At 44.2% G+C, this 20,848-nt stretch overlaps 1 protein-coding gene and 1 long non-coding RNA gene across 2 annotated transcripts in view; both read left to right on the forward strand.

Moving 5' to 3' along the window:
- Positions 1-1,491: 1,491 nt before the first annotated feature.
- The window catches only part of LOC150012536 (protein arginine N-methyltransferase 8-like), a 185,237-nt gene continuing 165,880 nt past the window's right edge, over positions 1,492-20,848 (forward strand). Inside the window, exon 1 of the mRNA XM_090273857.1 lies at positions 1,492-1,546. The gene's annotated coding sequence lies outside the window, so the exon portion shown is untranslated. The remainder of the gene's footprint in view (positions 1,547-20,848) is intronic.
- On the forward strand, positions 5,969-15,699 carry LOC150012537 (uncharacterized). Its single transcript, XR_016510751.1, has 2 exons — positions 5,969-6,084; positions 13,652-15,699. It is a non-coding gene; the product is annotated as an uncharacterized LOC150012537 (long non-coding RNA).

Genomic DNA, 20,848 nt, shown 5'->3' on the forward strand with positions numbered 1-20,848 from the left:
GTGGACTCTGACAAACCGACCCTCTGCCGTGGACAAGGTGGGGGACAGCAGGCAGACGTCTGCCCGGTGGGAGAGTTTACGCCCTCTGCCTGCTGTCCCTTTGGCCTCAGCAGAGTTGCTCTGACCCAGACATTAGCAGCCCACCCGGTCCTTTCTGGGGGCCAGTGAGTGGCCAGCCAGTAAAACATCAGAGCTACTCAGGAAACAGCAGGTGTGGGAACTCTGTGCTCATCTCAGCAATCTGACACTCCAACCCTGCAGGGCTGAGCAAAGCTACTCACCGGCCTGCCACACTCTGCCTGTGTCCCTGTCACTCAGACTTCTCCATCCTCACGTTCACCTTCAGGCCTCAGCACCCAGGTCAGGAGCCTTGCCGACCATACAGCCAACGTGACCACCTGGTCTCTCGGACCAGAGGCAAGTCCCTGCTGAAAATCCTACCTGCCCAGCTCGAGCTCTGACCTGTGCTGAGTCCCGATGGCCGTGAAGGACAGCCACATGTGAAGTTGGAGGGAGGAACAGTTGTGATAAGTCAAGTCACTTACATAAGGCATCGGTGCACACAGGAACCCCCTGCTCTGGTCACGACGACCACGCTGCTTCTTTCGCTCCCTAGGCCTGTTTCCGTGCCTTGGCTTCAGTCTGCGTGGGTTCTGCTGGAACCTGCAGGGTCTGCTGCCTTGTCCTTTAATGTAGGGACACCCCTGGCTTTGGAAGCCAGCCTGGCCCTGGGCTGCCCGCTAACCTCTCCAGGGACTCTGCTCCTACCCCATTGATGCCCCCCAGCTCGGCCTCCTGTTCCCTGGGCCCCTCTGAAAAATCTTGTGGTCCCATCACCCCCCCCCAACACACAGACACAGGGAATAACTCCCAACTGTCCCTCTCCCCTCTTTCAGCAACACCTGGACAACCCACACGGACCTGGGCCTGGAGACGCTGCTGTCCTGGGTTCATGATGAGAACAACAGCGGACTCCAAGGCGCTCTCCGACGGCCCCCACTCAGCACAAGAAACACCGGACGGCACACACGCGTCCGTGACGGCAACCGCCGCGCACGGAGCCTGAGGCCCGAATGCCCGCGCACCCAGCCGAGACCGTGCGCCCGAGCCAGCACGCGAGGGACTCACCCGAGCCGGCACGCGAGGGACTCACCCGAGCCGGCACGCGAGGACACGCACCCGAGCCGGCACACCAGGACACGGCACTGAGCCCGCACCGCCCTGGGGCCCCATGAAGACCGGTCTGCACCTGCGTCCCACGGCCGCGCCCCGCCCCCGTGTGGCCCTCACGGGAGCCCTCACACCGGGACCCCACGAAGACAGGGCAGGACACGCCCGGGACAGACCGGGGCTGCGGTTCCGGGCCCAGGGCCGCCGCCCACACTCACTGCGCTGGCCGACGAGGGGCGGGCGCGGCCTGTCTTCCTCCACCGCCGCTGCGGCTCCAGGGGGCGGGGTCCGGCCCCGGCGACAGGGGGGGGGGCGCAGGGAACTGTGTCGCGCGACCAGCAGAGGCTGCTGCGCCGGAACACGCGCCGCGCGGCAGGTGAGCGCACGAGCGCCCGACGGCCCCATTTTCAAAGATAGACCACATAATAGGACACAAAACAAGCCTCAACAAATTCAAGAAAATTGAAATCATATCAAGCATCTTTTCAGACCACAATGCCTTGAAACTAAAAATCAACCTCAGGGAAAAAAAATCAAAGACGCCCAAACTCATGGAGAATGAATAACACGCTCTTAAATAATGAATGGGTTAACAATGACATCAAAGAGGAAATCAAGAAATTTCTAGAAACTAATGACAATGAACACACAACAGCCCAAAACCTATGGGACACAGCAAAAGCAGTCCTAAGAGGGACGTTCATAGCAATACAGGCATATCTGAAAAGACTAGAAGAATCTCAAATAAAAAATCTAACCCTAAAGCTACAAGAACTAGAACAACAACAATAAACAAAGCCTAGGGCAAAAAGAAGAAAGGAAATCATCAAGATCAAAGCAGAATTAAATGACATAGAAACTAAATGAACAATCCAAAAAATCAACAAAAAACTAGGAGCTGGTTCTTTGAAAAAATAAACAAAATCGACAAGCCTCTAGCCAGGCTCATCAAGAACAAAAGAGAGAAGACCCAAATAAACAAAATCAGAAATGAAAGAGGAGAAATCACGACTGATACCTCAGAAATACAAACAATTATAAGAAATTACTACAAACAACTATATGGCAACAAATTTGACAACCTAGTAGTAATGGACAAGGACAACGGGGAGGGATATGATTGTGGGAGAAGGGATGGGCTGGGTGGGGGGAGCAACGGGGGAAAATGGGACAACTGTAATTGAATAACCAAAAAATAAAAATAAATGATACTCAGCCTTATTAATAACAGAAAAACTTTTAGATTGGCAAAAGTCAAACATTTTTGTAACAGTTAATGAGACTGGAGATAGAGACATTTTTACATTAATACATTAGATGAGTAAATTTTGTAATGCATTTGGAGACTAATTTGAAAAAAGCTATAAAATTACAAGGGCACATATCTTTGAACAATTTTACTCCTAGGAATTGATACTAAATATATGTGCTAAATGACACAGATCAAGGCTTTTAGTGCAGCATCATTTGTTATAACCAAGGATTTGAAACGCTAAGTGTTCGTCAGTAGAAAACATTCATACAATGAAATGCTATGTACCTCTGAAAAATGGAAAAGTATTCCACGTACTACTATGGAGGACTTTCCTATATGTACCATTAAACAAAAGAGCCAGGTAGAGTACAGTACATACAATATCAATATCCTATTACTAGTGTAAAAACAGAGAGGGTGCAAGTGAGCCCCCCCAGTTCTATTTCTTTATATATACACACATTAGGAAACTCAGAGTACACAAGAAACTGATCACATTCCTATCCTTAACACATAAAGAGCTCCAAGAAATCAACCAGAAAGAATTTCTTACACAGAGGAATATAGACAAACTGAGCAGAGGAGGAGAGATGGAAGGCAGACTTTATAACGAATGCATTTTCAGGTTTTTTATTTCTGAGTCATGTGAATTATTGCACATTCAACAATTTGACACGTTAAGCACTCAGCCTGTTTTGTCTCCCTTTCCGTTTAGCCCCCACATCCGATTTCACCGATAGCTGGCGGCCGGAGATCTGTGTAAGTTTGCCGTAAGACTGCATGTATAACTTCAGATATATTTCTTGTATGTATTTATTTCAATCTGTACTCTGTATTCTTTCAGAAATGCTTTCTAAATACTTTAGAAAAGTATACCGTCAGTCACCAGTGACTGATGCGGTCTGATCGGAAAGCACAGTGCCAGTCACCGGTGACAGACACGGCGCTTAATGTCTTAAACTTAATTTTTTAGAAGGTAAATTTGTATTTTTAATTTAAATGACATTTTCTTTTACCTTTGGGTCTCCAAAAAATATTACTATTTTCCAACTACACAGATTGCCATTGATCTCCGGTTATTTTAGAATTATAGATAAAAAGGTAATACAAATATGTGGTTTTGTATTTACTAAGAGGTCAAGCCAACCGAGAACAGCCTTTTCAAACACTACAGAGTAGATTTCCCTACAATGTGATTTCGTTTTCTCTTTTTCTCTCTACCTCACTCATTATGGACTCAGCCAAAGCACTTTACCAGCTAGTGCCTTGGGACCCAGTGTTTGATCACATCCTGCAGAGCCTAGACAACTTCATCCATCATCGCTGTAAGACCCAAGGCCCGTTCAGCAGGCGAAAGGAGCTGGGCATCTCCGGTCACTACTTCCAGCTCCCAGCCCAGGCGCGGTTCACTGAGAACGCACAGGGACGCACAGACTCAGTGCGTGGACTCTGACAAACCGACCCTCTGCCGCGGACAAGGTGGGGGACAGCAGGCAGACGTCTGCCCGGTGGGAGAGTTTACGCCCTCTGCCTGCTGTCCCTTTGGCCTCAGCAGAGTTGCTCTGACCCAGACATTAGCAGCCCACCCGGTCCTTTCTGGGGGCCAGTGAGTGGCCAGCCAGTAAAACATCAGAGCTACTCAGGAAACAGCAGGTGTGGGAACTCTGTGCTCATCTCAGCAATCTGACACTCCCACCCTGCAGGGCTGAGCAAAGCTACTCACCGGCCTGCCACACTCTGCCTGTGTCCCTGTCACTCAGACTTCTCCATCCTCACGTTCACCTTCAGGCCTCAGCACCCAGGTCAGGAGCCTTGCCGACCATACAGCCAACGTGACCACCTGGTCTCTCGGACCAGAGGCAAGTCCCTGCTGAAAATCCTACCTGCCCAGCTCGAGCTCTGACCTGTGCTGAGTCCCGATGGCCGTGAAGGACAGCCACATGTGAAGTTGGAGGGAGGAACAGTTGTGATAAGTCAAGTCACTTACATAAGGCATCGGTGCACACAGGAACCCCCTGCTCTGGTCACGACGACCACGCTGCTTCTTTCGCTCCCTAGGCCTGTTTCCGTGCCTTGGCTTCAGTCTGCGTGGGTTCTGCTGGAACCTGCAGGGTCTGCTGCCTTGTCCTTTAATGTAGGGACACCCCTGGCTTTGGAAGCCAGCCTGGCCCTGGGCTGCCCGCTAACCTCTCCAGGGACTCTGCTCCTACCCCATTGATGCCCCCCAGCTCGGCCTCCTGTTCCCTGGGCCCCTCTGAAAAATCTTGTGGTCCCATCACCCCCCCCAACACACAGACACAGGGAATAACTCCCAACTGTCCCTCTCCCCTCTTTCAGCAACACCTGGACAACCCACACGGCCCTGGGCCTGGAGACGCTGCTGTCCTGGGTTCATGATGAGAACAACAGCGGACTCCAAGGCGCTCTCCGACGGCCCCCACTCAGCACAAGAAACACCGGACGGCACACACGCGTCCGTGACGGCAACCGCCGCGCACGGAGCCTGAGGCCCGAACGCCCGCGCACCCAGCCGAGACCGTGCGCCCGAGCCAGCACGCGAGGGACTCACCCGAGCCGGCACGCGAGGACACGCACCCGGGCCGGCACGCGAGGGACTCACCGGAGCCGGCACGCGAGGACGCGCACCCGAGCCGGCACACCAGGACACGGCACTGAGCCCGCACCGCCCTGGGGCCCCATGAAGACCGGTCTGCACCTGCGTCCCACCGCCGCGCCCCGCCCCCGTGTGGCCCTCACGGGAGCCCTCACACCGGGACCCCACGAAGACAGGGCAGGACACGCCCGGGACAGACCGGGGCTGCGGTTCCGGGCCCAGGGCCGCCGCCCACACTCACTGCGCTGGCCGACGAGGGGCGGGCGCGGCCAGTCTTCCTCCACCGCTGCGGCTCCAGGGGGCGGGGTCTGGCCCCGGCGTCGGGGGAGCAGGGAACTGCGTCGCGCGACCCGAAGAGGCTGCTGCGCCGGAACAGGCACCGCGCGGCAGGTGAGCGCACGAGCGCCCGACGGCCCCGGCGCGTCACTGCCGGTCCCGGCCCCGGCCACAGGGGCGCAGGGAACTGAGTAGCGCAACCCGAAGAGGCTGCTGCGCCGGAACAGGCACCGCGCGGCAGGTGAGCGCACGAGCGCACGAGCGCCCGACGGCCCCGGCGCTTCATTGCCTGTCCTGGCCCCGAGGGCCGCGACGGGGCGCCCCGCCCCGCCCCGCCCCCCGCCCCCCGCGCCCTGCCGGCGCCCCCCCGGACGCTGAGAGAGGCTTCCGCGGGCGCTCGCTGGGCGTCCCGGGGCCGGGCTGACGGGCGTCTCTGAGGCGCAGGCAACGATGGGCCGCCTGTGCGTGAGCGCGGGAAAGTGGGGTCGCGCCATTTAATCAGTATGGGCGTCTTTCCTTTTGTGCTCGCTACAGTGTTTTACAAAGTTGTACCTCAGCCTCACCTGCACCATGAACTGATCCCCACAGGAGAGCCTTCTGGTGGGACTCGGTCACTCTCCTGAACGTCGTTGTCAAGACGCTGCCAACACTGGGTCAGTCTGATGAGCCGCTCCCGGAACAGCTCAGGACAGTGGGAGCGACGAGTTCCTAGTGAGGAGGGCATGCGTCAGTGCCCCTTGGGTCTCTGCTCCTTCAGCTTTCTCCTCAAGTATGTGGCATTTCTTCTGCGTGTTAAGTACAATTTGCTTCACAAGAAACCAATCCCTGTGGCTTGCAACCAAATATCCCAAATCTTAAATAGATTACCAAAAATTCTAAATGTGATGAATCACACTTGTGTACATATATTTGAAAATCTTAAAAACTATAAACAGCATTAACTGATACATTCAGATGAAGGCATCTCACGACTAAACTTGGTCCCAGGATTATAATAAGGCTCCGGGTAAGAAAATGGCATGTTAGTAGGTAAATAATTAAACTTAGGTTGTTTTAGTGGAGGCAAAATGTTGATTATAATTAAGAACTATTTCTAACATTTAGAAGTAAGTACAAAGATTACTCCTTTGATCATATTGTATATAAGAAGGAAATAGTAGAAATGTGAGAGTTTTGCATATTAGAATCTCTTAAAGGCCATTTTTAAACCATACCATCCTGCCCTATTGGAAGGGAATCATTACAATCAGAAACCCCTGTTAATGATAATGTAATTGTATCTCTAAAGTATACTGTGGTGCAAAAGGAGGTAACTGCCCTAGAGGGAAGCATTCTAATAATAATAATAATAATAATAATAATAACTAGTCTTGTTTTAAAATGTAAACATAAAGCACTCTGACAGATGATGAATGCAGCAGGTTTATTTCTGATGAAGAACTTCTACTAGCAGCCAACATGGAATAACCAACTCCTACAAAAAAGCTACTGAAAGTCAAACAAAATGGATGAAGCAATTGCTTCCATTGGTTGGATGCAGACAAGACAGGCTAGTTATAACTGAGGGAGGAGAAACAGGGAAGGTGAGCCCCAAGGTTCCCCCTGACCGACTGAAGGATTCCAGCCCGCATCTTATGCTGAGGTCGCCCTTAGTTGAGCCATAGTTGAGATCCAGGGCAGGCCAAGGTGACGTGGGTACGCAGGGCACAATCGGAGAGAGGAGAGAGCTGTCCAAATGGCTGCAGATACCTGCAGAGGATTTTCCTCAAGTCTCCAGTATAGTGCATGAGTGAGTATGGAAAGGAAACTACCTGTGGCCCAAAGAAAGAACCCCCTAAAAGGAGCATAAAATTTTTTGACTCATAGACACTCACGTGTGGTCCCACCAGAAAGAGTGGAAGACCACGTAAGTCATAGGGCTGAGTGCTAAGGTGTGCACTCAGTAGCAGGGATAAAAATATAGCCCTAGAGTTAAGGTTTCTGTAGTCTGGCTCATCAAAGCTTAAAAGCAAGCCTCAGGAAGGTGAAACTGTTTCCAAGTTACCGCATCCTTGAGGAACAATCAAGAATACTCACAGGAATACAAAAACAGATGGCAAATAAGAAGGTGAAATTCAGTGTCTCATGTCTAACTAAATATTAGCAGACCTACAAAAAAGCAAGAAAATGCAACCCAAAATGGGGACAAGATTCGATCAGTATATGCATCTCGAAATGATACAAAGATAGAATTCCTATCAATGGACATTGAAGCAGTTATTATAAAACAACTGTTGTATACATTAGTTCTTATTAAATTAAAGCATCTATATAATGATAAAACATTATGACAACCTTTATGTTCAAGCATGTAGGGAAAAGACTGAGAATGTTAAATTAAAATCAAACTGCTGCAGATGAAAAATATGATGCTAGAGCTGTAAAATAATCAAATGGAATTAACAGATTTGACGCTGCAGAACAAAGAATTAGTGACTTTTGAAACAGCAATTGTAAGAAAACCAGAAAAATATTAGGAGACATCAATGAGCTATTGAAAATTTTTATTCTTATTTTTTGAGTGCCCAAGTGAAGAGAGGAGAAGAGGACTTCTAATTTGAAGAATTAATAGGTGAGAAATTTCCAAATGTGATGAAAACTATAAACTGGCATATCCAAGAAGCTCAATGAAATTCAAGCAAAAGAAACAAATTTATGCTGAGACATATATTAGTGAAAATGTCTGAAATCAGTGATTTAAAACTTTAAAAGCAACAAGTAAAAAACCTTAAGTACAGAACAGAAATGAAATGACAACAGACTTCTCATCAGAAAAAATATATGCAAGCCAGAAGACAGTAAGGCGTCATCTTTATTTTTGAAAGATACTTTAAAGTATGTTTAAAGGTAGAAGAGCCACTAACCTAGAAATCTATACCAAGTGAAAATATTTTTCAAAAACAAAGGCAAAATAATGAGTTTGGCAGATATATGAAAGATAAAAGAATTCATCATCAACAGGCCTATACTATCAGAAATGTTGAAGGAGGTCCTTCATACAAAGGGAAATGATACAAGATGTAAATATGGACAAAGGAATAGAAAGCACTGGGAGTGGTGCGTATGTTGATAAATTATAAGTTTTTCTTATCTTTAAGTTTATTTCTATATAAATGACTGCATCCACCAAAGTAATGATATATTGTTGATTTTATAGCACAAAGGCCAGAGATGTGGGAGGAGGAGGAGGGAGTACATTGTTGTAGCTCTCTTATGGTTTATGTGAGGTGGTATAATATGACTTGAAGGTAGACTGTGATAAGCTATAGATAGGCACTATATATTCAAAACCCTCCACGGGAAAAGAATAAAGCCAATGGATAACAAATGACATAAATGGAATCATTAAGAATAGTTAATTGAAAAGAAAGCATAAAAATATACAAGGATCAAAGAACAGATGAGATGAATAGGAAACAAAAAATATGAATCTAAACAAATCGTGTTAACCGCATTAAACGTTACAAACAACTGAATTAAAATTTAGAAATCGTTGGATTGGTGACAAAAGCAAGATGGAAAAATATACTGTCTTCAAGGAACAGGTTAAAATGAAAAGGATGGAAAAGGTATACCAGGGGAACACTAATCAAAAGAAAAATGAAGTGACTATAGTAATATTAGAAACAGCACATTTCTCAATAAAGAATATTATGAGAGAAAAAGGGGGTGATTTCCTGATGTTAGGACGTCAGTTCATCAGAAAGACAAAACAACCCTAAATGTTGATGCACCTAAAATCAGAGCTTTGAAATACAGAAAGCAAAAGTTCTTATATTCCTTGTTTAAATAGACATCCGTAACTAAAGCTGTAAAGTTCAACACACATCTCTTATCTCAATAATTAACAGAACAAGCAGACAAATAAAAACTAGTAAAAATTTAAAAGACAAACAATACTATACTTCAACTTGAACTACTGGATATGTATAGAATACTCCCTGCAGCTGCAGTCAAATAAATGTTTTTTAGAAGTGCACATCAAACATTACTACGATACAGCATGTTGGGACATAAAACAAGTTCACACGAATTTAAATAGATTCACATTATACAACATATATTCTTTTGTCACAATGGAATAAATTAGAAGTCAATATAAGAAAAATATATGGAACGTTGCAAATTGCCTGAAAATGGCACACTTCCAAATAACCTGTGGTTAAGAGAAGAAAACCAAAAGAATATTTAAACTGAACAAAAATGAAAATACTTTTCAAATTGCAGGATGTAACTAAAGCAATATATAGGAAAATTTACACTCTGAGTACCTATATTAGAAAAATTTTAAATCAATATTTCAACCTTCAGCTGAAATTAGGAAAAAAAGAAAATTTGAACAGTGACCCCAATAAAGGCTGACAATGTTTCTTTTCTTTTATTCATGTGCTTGTAAAGCTAGGAACTTTTAGCTGGCAGATACTGAGTTTGAGTATGGTCCTTCCCAATGTGGAAAAGTACAAGAATTGAAAGTGAGTTGTGGCAAAAAAATAAATCAAATTAAACTCAAAGTAAGCAAAAGAAGGGGGGTATTGAAAACAAGAGTGGAAATTAGGGAAATAGTAAACTGAAAAAGATTAGAGAAAATTAATGAAACCAAAGATGATATTTTGGAAGGAATAATATTGATAATCGTCCAGCCCAGAGGTTGGCAAACACATCCTGTGGGTCATATCTGGCTCATACTCTGATTTTGTACAGCTTGTGAGCTAAGAATAGTGTGTGTCATTTTTAAGGGTTATTTTAAAAGGATGGTTGGAGATAAATGAAAAGAAAGAAAGGGGCGAGGAAGAGGAGGAGAGATGACAAAGACCGCATTGAGCCAAAATGCTTAAAATATTCAAAAATTAGAAAAAGTTTGCCACCCTTTGCTCAAGCCAGGCTAATCATGAAGAAAGGACAAATTATTACTATCAATATTAATACCAGGAATGAAAAGGGGGTATCATTACAGGTCCAATAAATTCTAAAAGAATCAGAAGAAAATACTAGAAACAATGATAATCATATATTCATCAACTTGGAAAAATGCACAAATGTCTTGAAAGTCACTTATGGGCTGAATTGTGGGCCCCTAGAATTTGTGTGTTAAAACCCTAACCCTCAGCACCTCGGATTGTGAGTGTAATGTGGGTGGAGACAACGAGGTAGTCTGTCAGGGTGTGCCCTAATCCAATCTGCCTTAAGTCCTAACAAGAAGAGAGGATTAGGACACAGATACACAAGGGTCAAACCTGCACAACAGGATTCTTTTCCTCAACTTCTATGCAAAGAGGCAGCAGTAGGGTGGCCAACTGCAAGAGAGGGGCCTCCAAAGAAACCAACCCTGTTAGCATCTTTATCTTAGACTTCCAGTCTCCAGAATCAGAGAAAATTTTCTGTTGTTGAAGGCAAATGGTCTGTGGTATTTTGTTAGGGTTGCTCTAGCAAACTAATATACAGACAGAAACTATCCTAGGAATAATAAATACTTTGAATGGTCCCTATACTTATTAAAGAAAATGAATCTATAAGTTAAATCCATCCCAGAGAGAAAACTCCAGGCTGAGATGGCTTTTCTGCTGAGTTTCTAACAAAGGTGTTCTGGGAAATTGAAAAGGAGGGAATTCTTCCATATTCATCTTATGAAGCCAGCATTACCTTCATATTAAACCCAAGGTAATAGTCCAGTAAAAACCAGTAGTTTTTATGAACACAGATGCAAATTTTTTAACAAAATTATAGCGAGTTAAATCCTGCCATATATAAGAATAAAATATAGGTGCACCTCAGCATAGGGGCATCTAAATATACATAACCAAAGATTAACAGACCTAAAGGGAAGAATAGTCAGCAACACAATAATAGTAGGGGATTTTAATACCGGTACTTACAACAATGGATAGATCATCCAAGCACAAAATCAATCAGGAAACATCAGCCTCAAATGACACAGTACAGTATTGGGGTTTAAGAGCTATGTACAACCCCATCCCCCAAAGAGCAGGATACACAATTCCTCTCAAATGCACCTGGAACATTCACTAGGATGGGTCATATGTTAAGCCCCAAAACAAGTCTTAAAAATTTAAGAAAATTGAAATCATATAAAGCATCATTCATAATACAATGTTATGAAACTAGAAATCAATGACAAAAAGACAAATATTCATAAATATGTTGAGATTAAGGAACATTGTACTGTACAGCCAATGTGTGAACAAAGAAATCAAAGGAGAAATAAAAAAGTTCTTGACACAAAGGAAGATAGAAATACAACACACGAAAACTTATGGGATGCAGACAGAACAGTCTGAGAGGGAACTGCCTAGCGATAAATGCCTGCCTCAAGAAACAGGAAAAATCTCAACCTAACTTTGTAAGGAACTAGAAAAAAAGAAAAACAAGTGAAGCTCGACAGTAGAAGGAAGAAAATAACGATCTGAGCAGAAAAAATGAAATAGATACAAAAAAAGAAAAAAAAAAACAATAGAAAGGATCAATGAATCTAAGAGTTGGTTCTTGGAAAAGATAACCAAAATTGATTAATTTTTCACTAGATTCACCAAGAAAAGAGAGAGGTTTCAAATAAAATTAGAAATGAAAGATGAGGCATTACAACTGATACTACAGAAATATAAAGAATCATATGAACAATTCATACACCAACATTTTGGACAACCTAGAAGAAGTGAGTAAATTCTTACAAGCTTACAGCTTTCTAAGACTGAATCATGGAGATATAGAAAATCTGAAAAGACCAACTATTAGTAAGAAAATTGAACAGTTATCAAAAACCCTCCAACAAAGTAAAGTTTGGAGCAAGAGAGCTTCACAGGTGAATTCCACCAAACATTTAAAGAATTCATACCTATCCTTGTCAAACTCTTCCGAGAAAATACAAGAGAAAGGAAGACTTCCAAACTCATTTTCCGAGGCAACATTACCCTGATACCAAAACCGGACAAGGACACCACAAGAAAAGAAAATGACAGGCCAATATCCCCAATGAATACAAAAGTGCTCAAAAAATATTAGCAGACTCGATTCAACAGTACATGAAAGGATCACACATCATGATGGGGTGGGGTTTATGCCATAACAGACAGACATGCTTGCAGATATTGAATATGACCTTGGCGTGTAAAATAGGGAAGAACTGTAGGCGTGGAGGAGATGTCACTGAGTCTTGCAGCCAGAATAATGAGGAAAGGGAGCACATGAGAAGTTTACAGTCTCCAAATCCGATGACTGGCAAAGAAGAGGAAGGGGTCGGTAAGGGGCCAGTTAGGGCAGAACAGTTAGCCACAGGGGCAGCCGTGGGCCGTCAACAAGAAATGAAGCACCAGGAGGCGAATTGGAGCTTGGGTTAAACGGGATCATTTACGTAGAGGCAAGGTTTGCAGTTCTAAATGATGAAAAGTCCAGAGACAACCAGCTGGCAGGTGGACTGGAGTTTGAAACAGAGGTTGGAGCTAGAGAGGGATTCTGCAGTCCTCTGGATTTTGGTGATGGTTGAGGATGCTGAATGATTCAGGCAAGGTATGTAAAGGAAAGAAATCTTTCTAGAAAATAGTGAGAAGGGCCAGAGAGGTTGTTGCAAAAAGGAGGAACGACTCATTGGGTAAAGAACCCACGGGCTATTCAGTTTTTAGGGGTCCAATTGCCCGTCGCCAGAGGCATAACTCTCAACATCAGAGTTTAGCGAAAAGAAAAAGAATTGTTTATATAATAGTTATATAGATTTAGATTATTTGCGGATTTCTGCTGTTAAGTCTTGTTTTCTTTAAACACCCACAATTCTTTAGAACACCCACAAACACGTAGTTCTGCCTCCCCTTACCAAACCAAGCTAGTTTTAGAAAAGTCAGAGATACAGTCTTTCCACTTTCCAGACACAGTTCAGCTTTACCGGCAGCTCCCAATCATTCGATCCCGATTGGAGAGCTTTTTCCTGTCTTGTGGTGCCCTCCAGCTTTTAATGCAGAACCACGTGGGGTTCCCAGTCTCCTTGTAAACCGCATGAAGTTCTCCCTTTCCTTTCAAAGCCGCATAGAGATCTCTCTTTCCTAAAATGCCTGCCGCTTTTTAAAAAATCCCTGACTGCGTCCTGTGACGCAGTGGGCATCATAACCAGTTATGACCATTCACAGACTCTTACGCAAGCTCTGTGTGCTCTTTCTGAACCATCCCATGGTCCAAAACCCCTCCCATCTTTTTGGGGCCTTGGAAGAACGAAAGTCATTTGCGTAACAAAGACACTAGCCACTAGCCACAGGCATGTGAAGGCAACTTAAAAGCTGTTTCCTTTCCCGCAGGCTCTGGGGATTTTTGGAGACCCGAATTCTGTAGCAGAATGACCCAGAGAGGAGGAAGCAGGGGAAGACCACATCCCACTGTCTCAATCACCTTCCCTGATCCATAGCGATCCTATCTGAGCATTACTCCATTCCCTGGAGCCATGAACATGGTTTCCCTCCTAACTGGAAGTGGATGCTCATGAGTTTTATTAAAGGAAGCAGCCCTGTTGAGTTCTGTTTTCCTACAAAATCCCAAGGGGGTCATTATGATGTCAAAAGTTCAGGGCAAGTTCCACAGCACATGGTCAATTGTTACCATTCCTCTCTGTTCTTCTCTACAGTGTAAAGAAACAGCACAATCATACAAACTATATATAAAAGCCCCCCAGTTGTAACACTATAGGATAGGGACCTAATATTCAATTTCACCATTATCTGATCTCTGACACACTGATTAATTTTGGTGTCCCCAGAGGCCATCTTGTCTCTTGCCACTCCCTACAGTGGCCGCTGGCTCTGAGTCAGGGATGGAGTTTTCCTCCTGGTGCTAGTCCAGTCCAGCTCTGTCTGTTTACTGGCAGAAACCGCCCACTCCCCCCAGCACACATCTGCAGATACCGCCCAAATGGACAGCTGACAAAGACCTAGGGGGTATGGATGTTTTCAACCAGGGTATCAAAAGTCAGAACACATTCTAATGTAGTCTCTCCAAAATGTTTTAACTTAGTCTATTAAGCAATGTTACCCATGAAAAATAAATATCTAATTTTACTCCAAAAGTCTGTAGAAGATATATCATTTATTTTAAAAAGAGTCTTCTACAAGAAGGTTTGATCATGTGAGTTACAGTGACTCATGATTAAAAGCTCTACGTAAAAACTAGAAAAATCTCTTTTATTGTTTAGTAAGTACTGAATTTTTCAGTAAGTCTCGTCTTTTCTCCTGGAACAGGTAGTTATTTATACAGGTGCAGACATGATTCAATCAATACATTGAATAATAATTGTTCCTCAGATCTCTTTACGGCCCAAACTCAACATCGCCAGTTTCAGGAATTGAAGAAACCTGTTAGAATCGCTTGCATTGGACTCTTTGCTCTCTGAACACTAGATGGCACTATACGACTGTTAGTTCAAAGACAAGTAAACAACAGCAGTGGGTTGTTTGAAGAAATGCAGCCAAAGGCATACCCTTAGAAGAAAAAGGGAAAAGAATAGATGTGGTTTGGGAAGGTATTGAAAATACGAAGGGAGTAAATGAAAGCATTTTCCGTGACAGTTACACAGAAACAAGAAGATGATCTTTATAAAATCATCTTTTTCATCCATTTCTTCCAAATCAGGGCACAAGGAAGGAGTGTTATAGATGCTTGATAGGTCCAATCCCCAAATGTCTATAGCAACCTGACCACAATTGAATCAAAATATCTCAAGCAGTAAGGGTCCCACCATCATCATTAGATACTTTCTGGAAATAGTATTCTCCTTTTCTACTCAACAACCCATTTAAAAATGTATGCTTAAGAAATGTACCCTACTATTCTCTTAATAAATATAAATAGACCACATTCTGTGTTCTATACTGATTCTGTGGGAGCACACAACACTTACACACTTACACACATAACATTCACAAGAGAAAACACATCCACATTTACACCTAAAACAAAGGGTAGGTACAGGAGGGATGCCCTAGACTTGCCTGGATAGATCTCTGGTCACCGTCTTATCCTTATACACTCTGGAAAAGACCATTATAAAACATTTTTCTTATTAACAGAGAAGTGGCAAAGATAAAGACTCCATGAATACGTTTTATAGTTTAAAGACTCTAATTTCTTCTATGCATCATAACAATATATAGGAGATCACTGTAGAAATCTCTGTCAATTTGCTTCTGTCACATCCCTGTGTTTACAATTCTCTGGTGGATTTAATTACTGAAAATTAGCCTGAAAGGCTCTGCGAGTGTGTGCTCCCTTTCTCTCTGTAGGTTATGACAAGGCCTATTAAACTTGGTGCCCAAGGATGCGTCTGAATTGGTGCCACCGCTGTGTTTTATGCCAACACCCCGTGTCCTGTTGATGTCACTCTAACAGTGTGTCAGTTTTTTTGAGGACATCACATGTCCTGCAGAATTTCACCACTATTAAAAGTAAAGCAGAGCAATATATTATGTCTTCTAAGGTAAGGAGAAGTATTGGCTGTACAGATGTGACGTTAACTACATCTTGGGAAATCCCTCTCCTGTGAGGGATATAACATATTAAAGATCTCTGACCAGAAAGACATTTTATCCACACTGCTCCACATTATTAACAACCCTTAGAAAGAAGATACTTACCAAGAGGGGATCCTGGTGGTTAACTGGCCTCAATTTAAAACCAGGGCCTAGAAGCTCTTTCTAAGCAGGGGCCTCTCACACAAACCATGCTTCGGGAAGAAGACGGCACTAAGCTGTCTGCCTCCTGCTCTGCACTCAGTGCCTCCCACCCTGAACCAACTGCCTGCCTGCACCGCGTCTCTGTCTGTTGAGCCAACCCTTATAAAGGAGTTCCTAGAATTGTATTTCAGCCAATAGGACGGAGACTTTCCCCGCCCAATGAGAGCTGTGCAGCTACGTCCCCTCCCAATTAGCATCTTCACTGACCAATCAGGGTGGCTCCACTCCAACCAATCAGGACACTGCTTTTTGGACCAATCAAACTGTGAGGATTTGCAGTCCTCATTTGCTTGAGGATGGATCAATCAGGGATTAGGGGCAGGGGCATCTCCCTATATAAGTCAGCTCCCCGCTGGCTTGGGAATGCGCTTCTGCTTTGCATCCCAGATGGAAGACTGAGGATATCTCACCTGAGCAGAGCAGGCAGAGCAGACTGCAGCCTGTTTTGTCCGTGCTCAGAAGTGATTGTGGACAGGTCTCGTTTGTGTCTTGAGCCATCATGTTACAAGAAGGGCCTTGTCTGATGTTGATGTTCCAGGAAGTTGTCCATGTTTAACTGAGACAGAGTGGAGAGTGTGGGCCAGCTCCTCACGTCAGGTGATGCTTTTCTCATTCTTACCATAGGAAAGTGATGTGAAAATTTTTCTCTAAGCCGTGCAGACCCTTCAAGGCTTCATCGGAATACACCTCAAACCATGCTGAACTGTTGTTGCGTGCTCTCTAGACTGTCATGTGCACTGCGCAGACTCCTGACTGCTGCTTCTAACAGTGGCTTCTGCATCCCCGGTGCCCCTCAAATTGCATGGTAGTGATCAATAGCTTTCTTTTATAAATACACACGGTGGCAAATTCATTCTTGGCCTGGCTTTTGTCTATATCGTAACTTCTGATGGTCTTTGAAGACCAAAATCTATGTAATTTAGTTTCTCAGTCCCTTGAGGGGAAATACTATTTTCTGGGATGTAATTTACATTCTCATTACGGAACGTATCTTTGGTAGTTAATGCAGTAAGTAATATCCTGCTAAATAACTAAATGCGTACAGAGAAGCCTAATGACAACCAGAACATTATTCTCTGAGTGCTTTGATTTTGACTAGTTGTTAGCATTCTCATTCTTTAGATGAAGTGTTTGAAATCTGCCCACTGTCATTTATGGGATCATGTTCTTTCCACATTTTTCTTCATGAAGAATCCAGGGTCTTTAACATTCTCTTCACTTCCTTTGGAAAGAAAACATTTTTTTGGTAATTGGAAATATGTTTTAGAAATTACAATTATGTGAGGTTAAAGATGTGCCGAGTAATCTCACTATGGTAAACATTTTACAATATATATGTGTATCAGATCATCACATTGTACAGCTTAACCTCACTCAATGATGTTAGTTAGCTCTCACTAAAGGTGGAAAGAAAAGAAGGATAAATAATTCATAAATAATATGAGTTCAGTTAAATTTTATTCCCATAACCTGCTCTAAAGGGTATGAGTTGGTACAGCCTTCCTCACAATCAAGTTTAAAGCATACATCAAAAATAATATAAGTGTTTATATTCATTAATAATTCCATTTATAATCATCTGTCCAATGTATATATCTGGAGAAATGAATAAAAAAGTAAATATACACACAAAACAAAAAATAAATCTAACTATAAGACTTATAATGGTAAAACTCTTAGAAGAAATATTACAACCTCCGTGATCTTGGGTTTGTCAATGTTTCCTTAGAAAAGCACAAGAATTGCTCTTTCTTCTTGCCTGAATTTCCATCTTGATGACTCAGGAATTAAGACAAGAGATTGTGAATAAACAGTCAACCATGAGAGCCAGGAGCAACATGTGTACAAGTGGGCTCCCCAGGAATCCTGTTTTATAACATACAAGCGTCAAAAGTAACACCACCACGAAACCAAGGAAATCGGGGGGGGGGGGGAGCAGAGCTGTTCACGAGTTCCCCTCTGTAGATACTTGTTTTTCTTCTTTTGGTCAGCCCTTTCTTGTTTAGAGCAAGTATCTTCATGTAAAAACCCATTCTATAGCCCTCAGTGGCATCCTTTGCAAACATGCTTCTCTTTATTTAGAGTGCACCCCTAGGAAACCAAACCCGTGAGGATTGAAATCTTGCCCTCACCCTGCATACATCTGTCTCCCCTTTCATCTCTTTTTGTTTTAATCTTTAACGGCTCTGGTGCTTTTTTTTTTTTTTTTTTTTTTTAACATAATGTGAGTATAATCTGTGTCTTGTGTCTCAGATCCTGACACAAGCAGTCACTTGCTTGTTCATTGATCCTGATGACAGACGCCAACTCTGTGTGTGTTTTCTGGTTTTGTTTTTAATAGTGTGTGTGCTCCACAGAGTGATATGAAAATACCTGTATAGCTTCCATCTCTTACTTTTTCCCATTCACTCTTAATATATTACTTTTTAAAATATTTTTTGTAGAATATAAGAATAGCTTATGAACTACTCTTACTTGTCCTCCAAAGGTTTTTTTCTAAAAGTAATTCCAATCTATAGGTCCATTTGTTATTGAGCATGTTGCTGATCATTTTGAAATAATCCTTTTTGTTAGTTAGTAATTGGGTTGAGTAGCCCAGAAAATTTTTAGCACTGATAACTTTTTGGCTGTTTACTCTCTGACTCCAATGTCTTTTAACCAGTTTGTTGGCCCCTCTTCTCAGTATCATCACAATCTCTGGTAGGAAGTTGAATTGTGTTCATCGTAGGAGTAAAAAGTAAAAACAAATATTTTCCAGTTCTCTGTTAGCATCTTCCACTTTTTCTCAATGTTTTCTCCGAGTTTCTCACTGTCAGCTTTTATATTTGTTGCTTGGTCCTCTTTTGACTCATTTTCCCAGGTTCCAGAACTCTAGCTTTAGAATCCACCGGAACAGTCCCCTGAACCTTACTCTCCCCCTTCCTACCTGACAAAAGCCCTGCCCCCATCCAGGTGAGTCTGCTCCTGCGGCTTTGGAGGCTGACCTCAGGCCGACACCATGAACGCCAGTCTTGTGGCTCAGCCCTTGAGTTTGGAAGTCAGTGCGATGGAGGGACACTCAATGGTAGGTGACATGTTCCTGGAGGTGCTGCTGTATCAGGGTGAAGTTTTAGCACCCAAGAGAAATAGCGCAGCCCTTTAGCTGCAGAACTGGGCATGACCCAGGAAACCCAGGAAGGCCATGGCAGGTTTAAAGGTCCCCTCACAGAAAGGACAGTAAAACTGTCCTCTTTCAGTCATTAGCTCCCATTCATGCAGAGGCACAGACTTGTGACCCAGGGGAGACCCATCAGCCCAGTCACAGCTGACAGTCAGAAAGTGTGGTTCAAGGCCCAGTGATGGCCAGTCACAAATACCTCCTGTTTATAACTTTGACTGGGAAGTGTGCAAATGTAGGTGGTGCACAGTGCCTGCAGTAGGAAACCCAGAAGCTAGATTTAGCTCAGTCTGTAGTTATAGACGTTTGTCAGAATGACAGTAGTACTTAATATATTATACTGTGTACATAAATCAGTCCCTCTCCTCCCCATTCACTCCCAACACACACACACACACACACATGCATGCACACGCGCACACATGGTTACTGATTTGTTTATTAGTGGCCGCAGGCTGCTATGACAATCAGGGCACCAGATTCCCTTCACGGTTTTATCCTGACCCCATGAGTGGTTACAGATCTAAGCACAACTTAGACCCAGGAAAGTTTGGCTCCTGCCCAGGTCTTGGGCTGTAGGACCCCTCCGCCCCCAACACAGTGCTGTGCCTTCCTGGACAGTCCCTCTCTGGGCCTGGGCCTGGCCAGGGCATCCTGGCAGCACGCTCGCTCCTGTGCGGGTCCAGGCCACTGGAAGTACTTTCTTTGAAATTGACTAAGAACCCTCCAGTGCCTGGGACCCGTGTGTGCCCCTGTCCCTGTTCTCCTTTTTTGGGGTGCTCTCCAGTCCTGTACACCACCCTGCCCCTCCACTCCCCAAGCACTTTTGTGGGAGTGTGTGGGACTAGATGGAAAGAAGAGAGCTGATCTGGGGTAAGTCACTGAAACTGTCACAGGGGGGCACAGGTTACCAAACACACAGAGAGTTTATAGCAAGCAGGAAGAGCAAGAGCAGATTTATTAAGCAATAGTACATGCCACAGAACAGCGGAGTGGGTCAACTCTGAGCAGAGATTGATCCTCTGTGGCCGCAGGGAGTCCATCCTTACAGGACAGATATTTCCTGACTAGTTTTGGCAGGTCTTTATTTTGCAAATACAGGTACTTATATTACTTTGAAGCTACTGCACATGTGGTCTCCCACGATTTTCCTTGATTGCCCACTGGGGGAGACATGGACAACAATATTAATTTATTATAATGCTATTATGATGAACCAGGGGTCATGTAGCCTCTTCTGTGCAGGTGCAGTCATGACTCACCAGGATTCAGCACTTTTCCAGAAAGGAGGACAACCAGTCTTAGAACAGCGTCTCTGTTCCTTATCGATGTCCATTGTCCACGCTCTGGGGCACTCCCAGAGTTCCCTCGCTCCTGACTGTCTCCTGCCTCAGAACCGTGAGCGGGTGGGTCAGGGCTTGGGGATCCCAACAATCCACTGCCTACCTTTGGATTGAGACATATGTCTGGGCCCATAACTCTTGCCTGTCGGTTTGTCTTGACCACAGGGCCCTTCTCTTCCACAGCACCAAGTGCAACAGGGGTGCCAGTAGGTATCCTTTGCCCTAACCCCTCCCCCATAACTCCTGTTGGCACCTGGGACAGTCACCGCATGA

This window comes from Furipterus horrens, unplaced genomic scaffold (genome assembly GCF_987537825.1).
Source record: "Furipterus horrens unplaced genomic scaffold, mFurHor1.1.pri manual_scaffold_4, whole genome shotgun sequence".
Classification (NCBI taxonomy): domain Eukaryota; kingdom Metazoa; phylum Chordata; class Mammalia; order Chiroptera; family Furipteridae; genus Furipterus; species Furipterus horrens.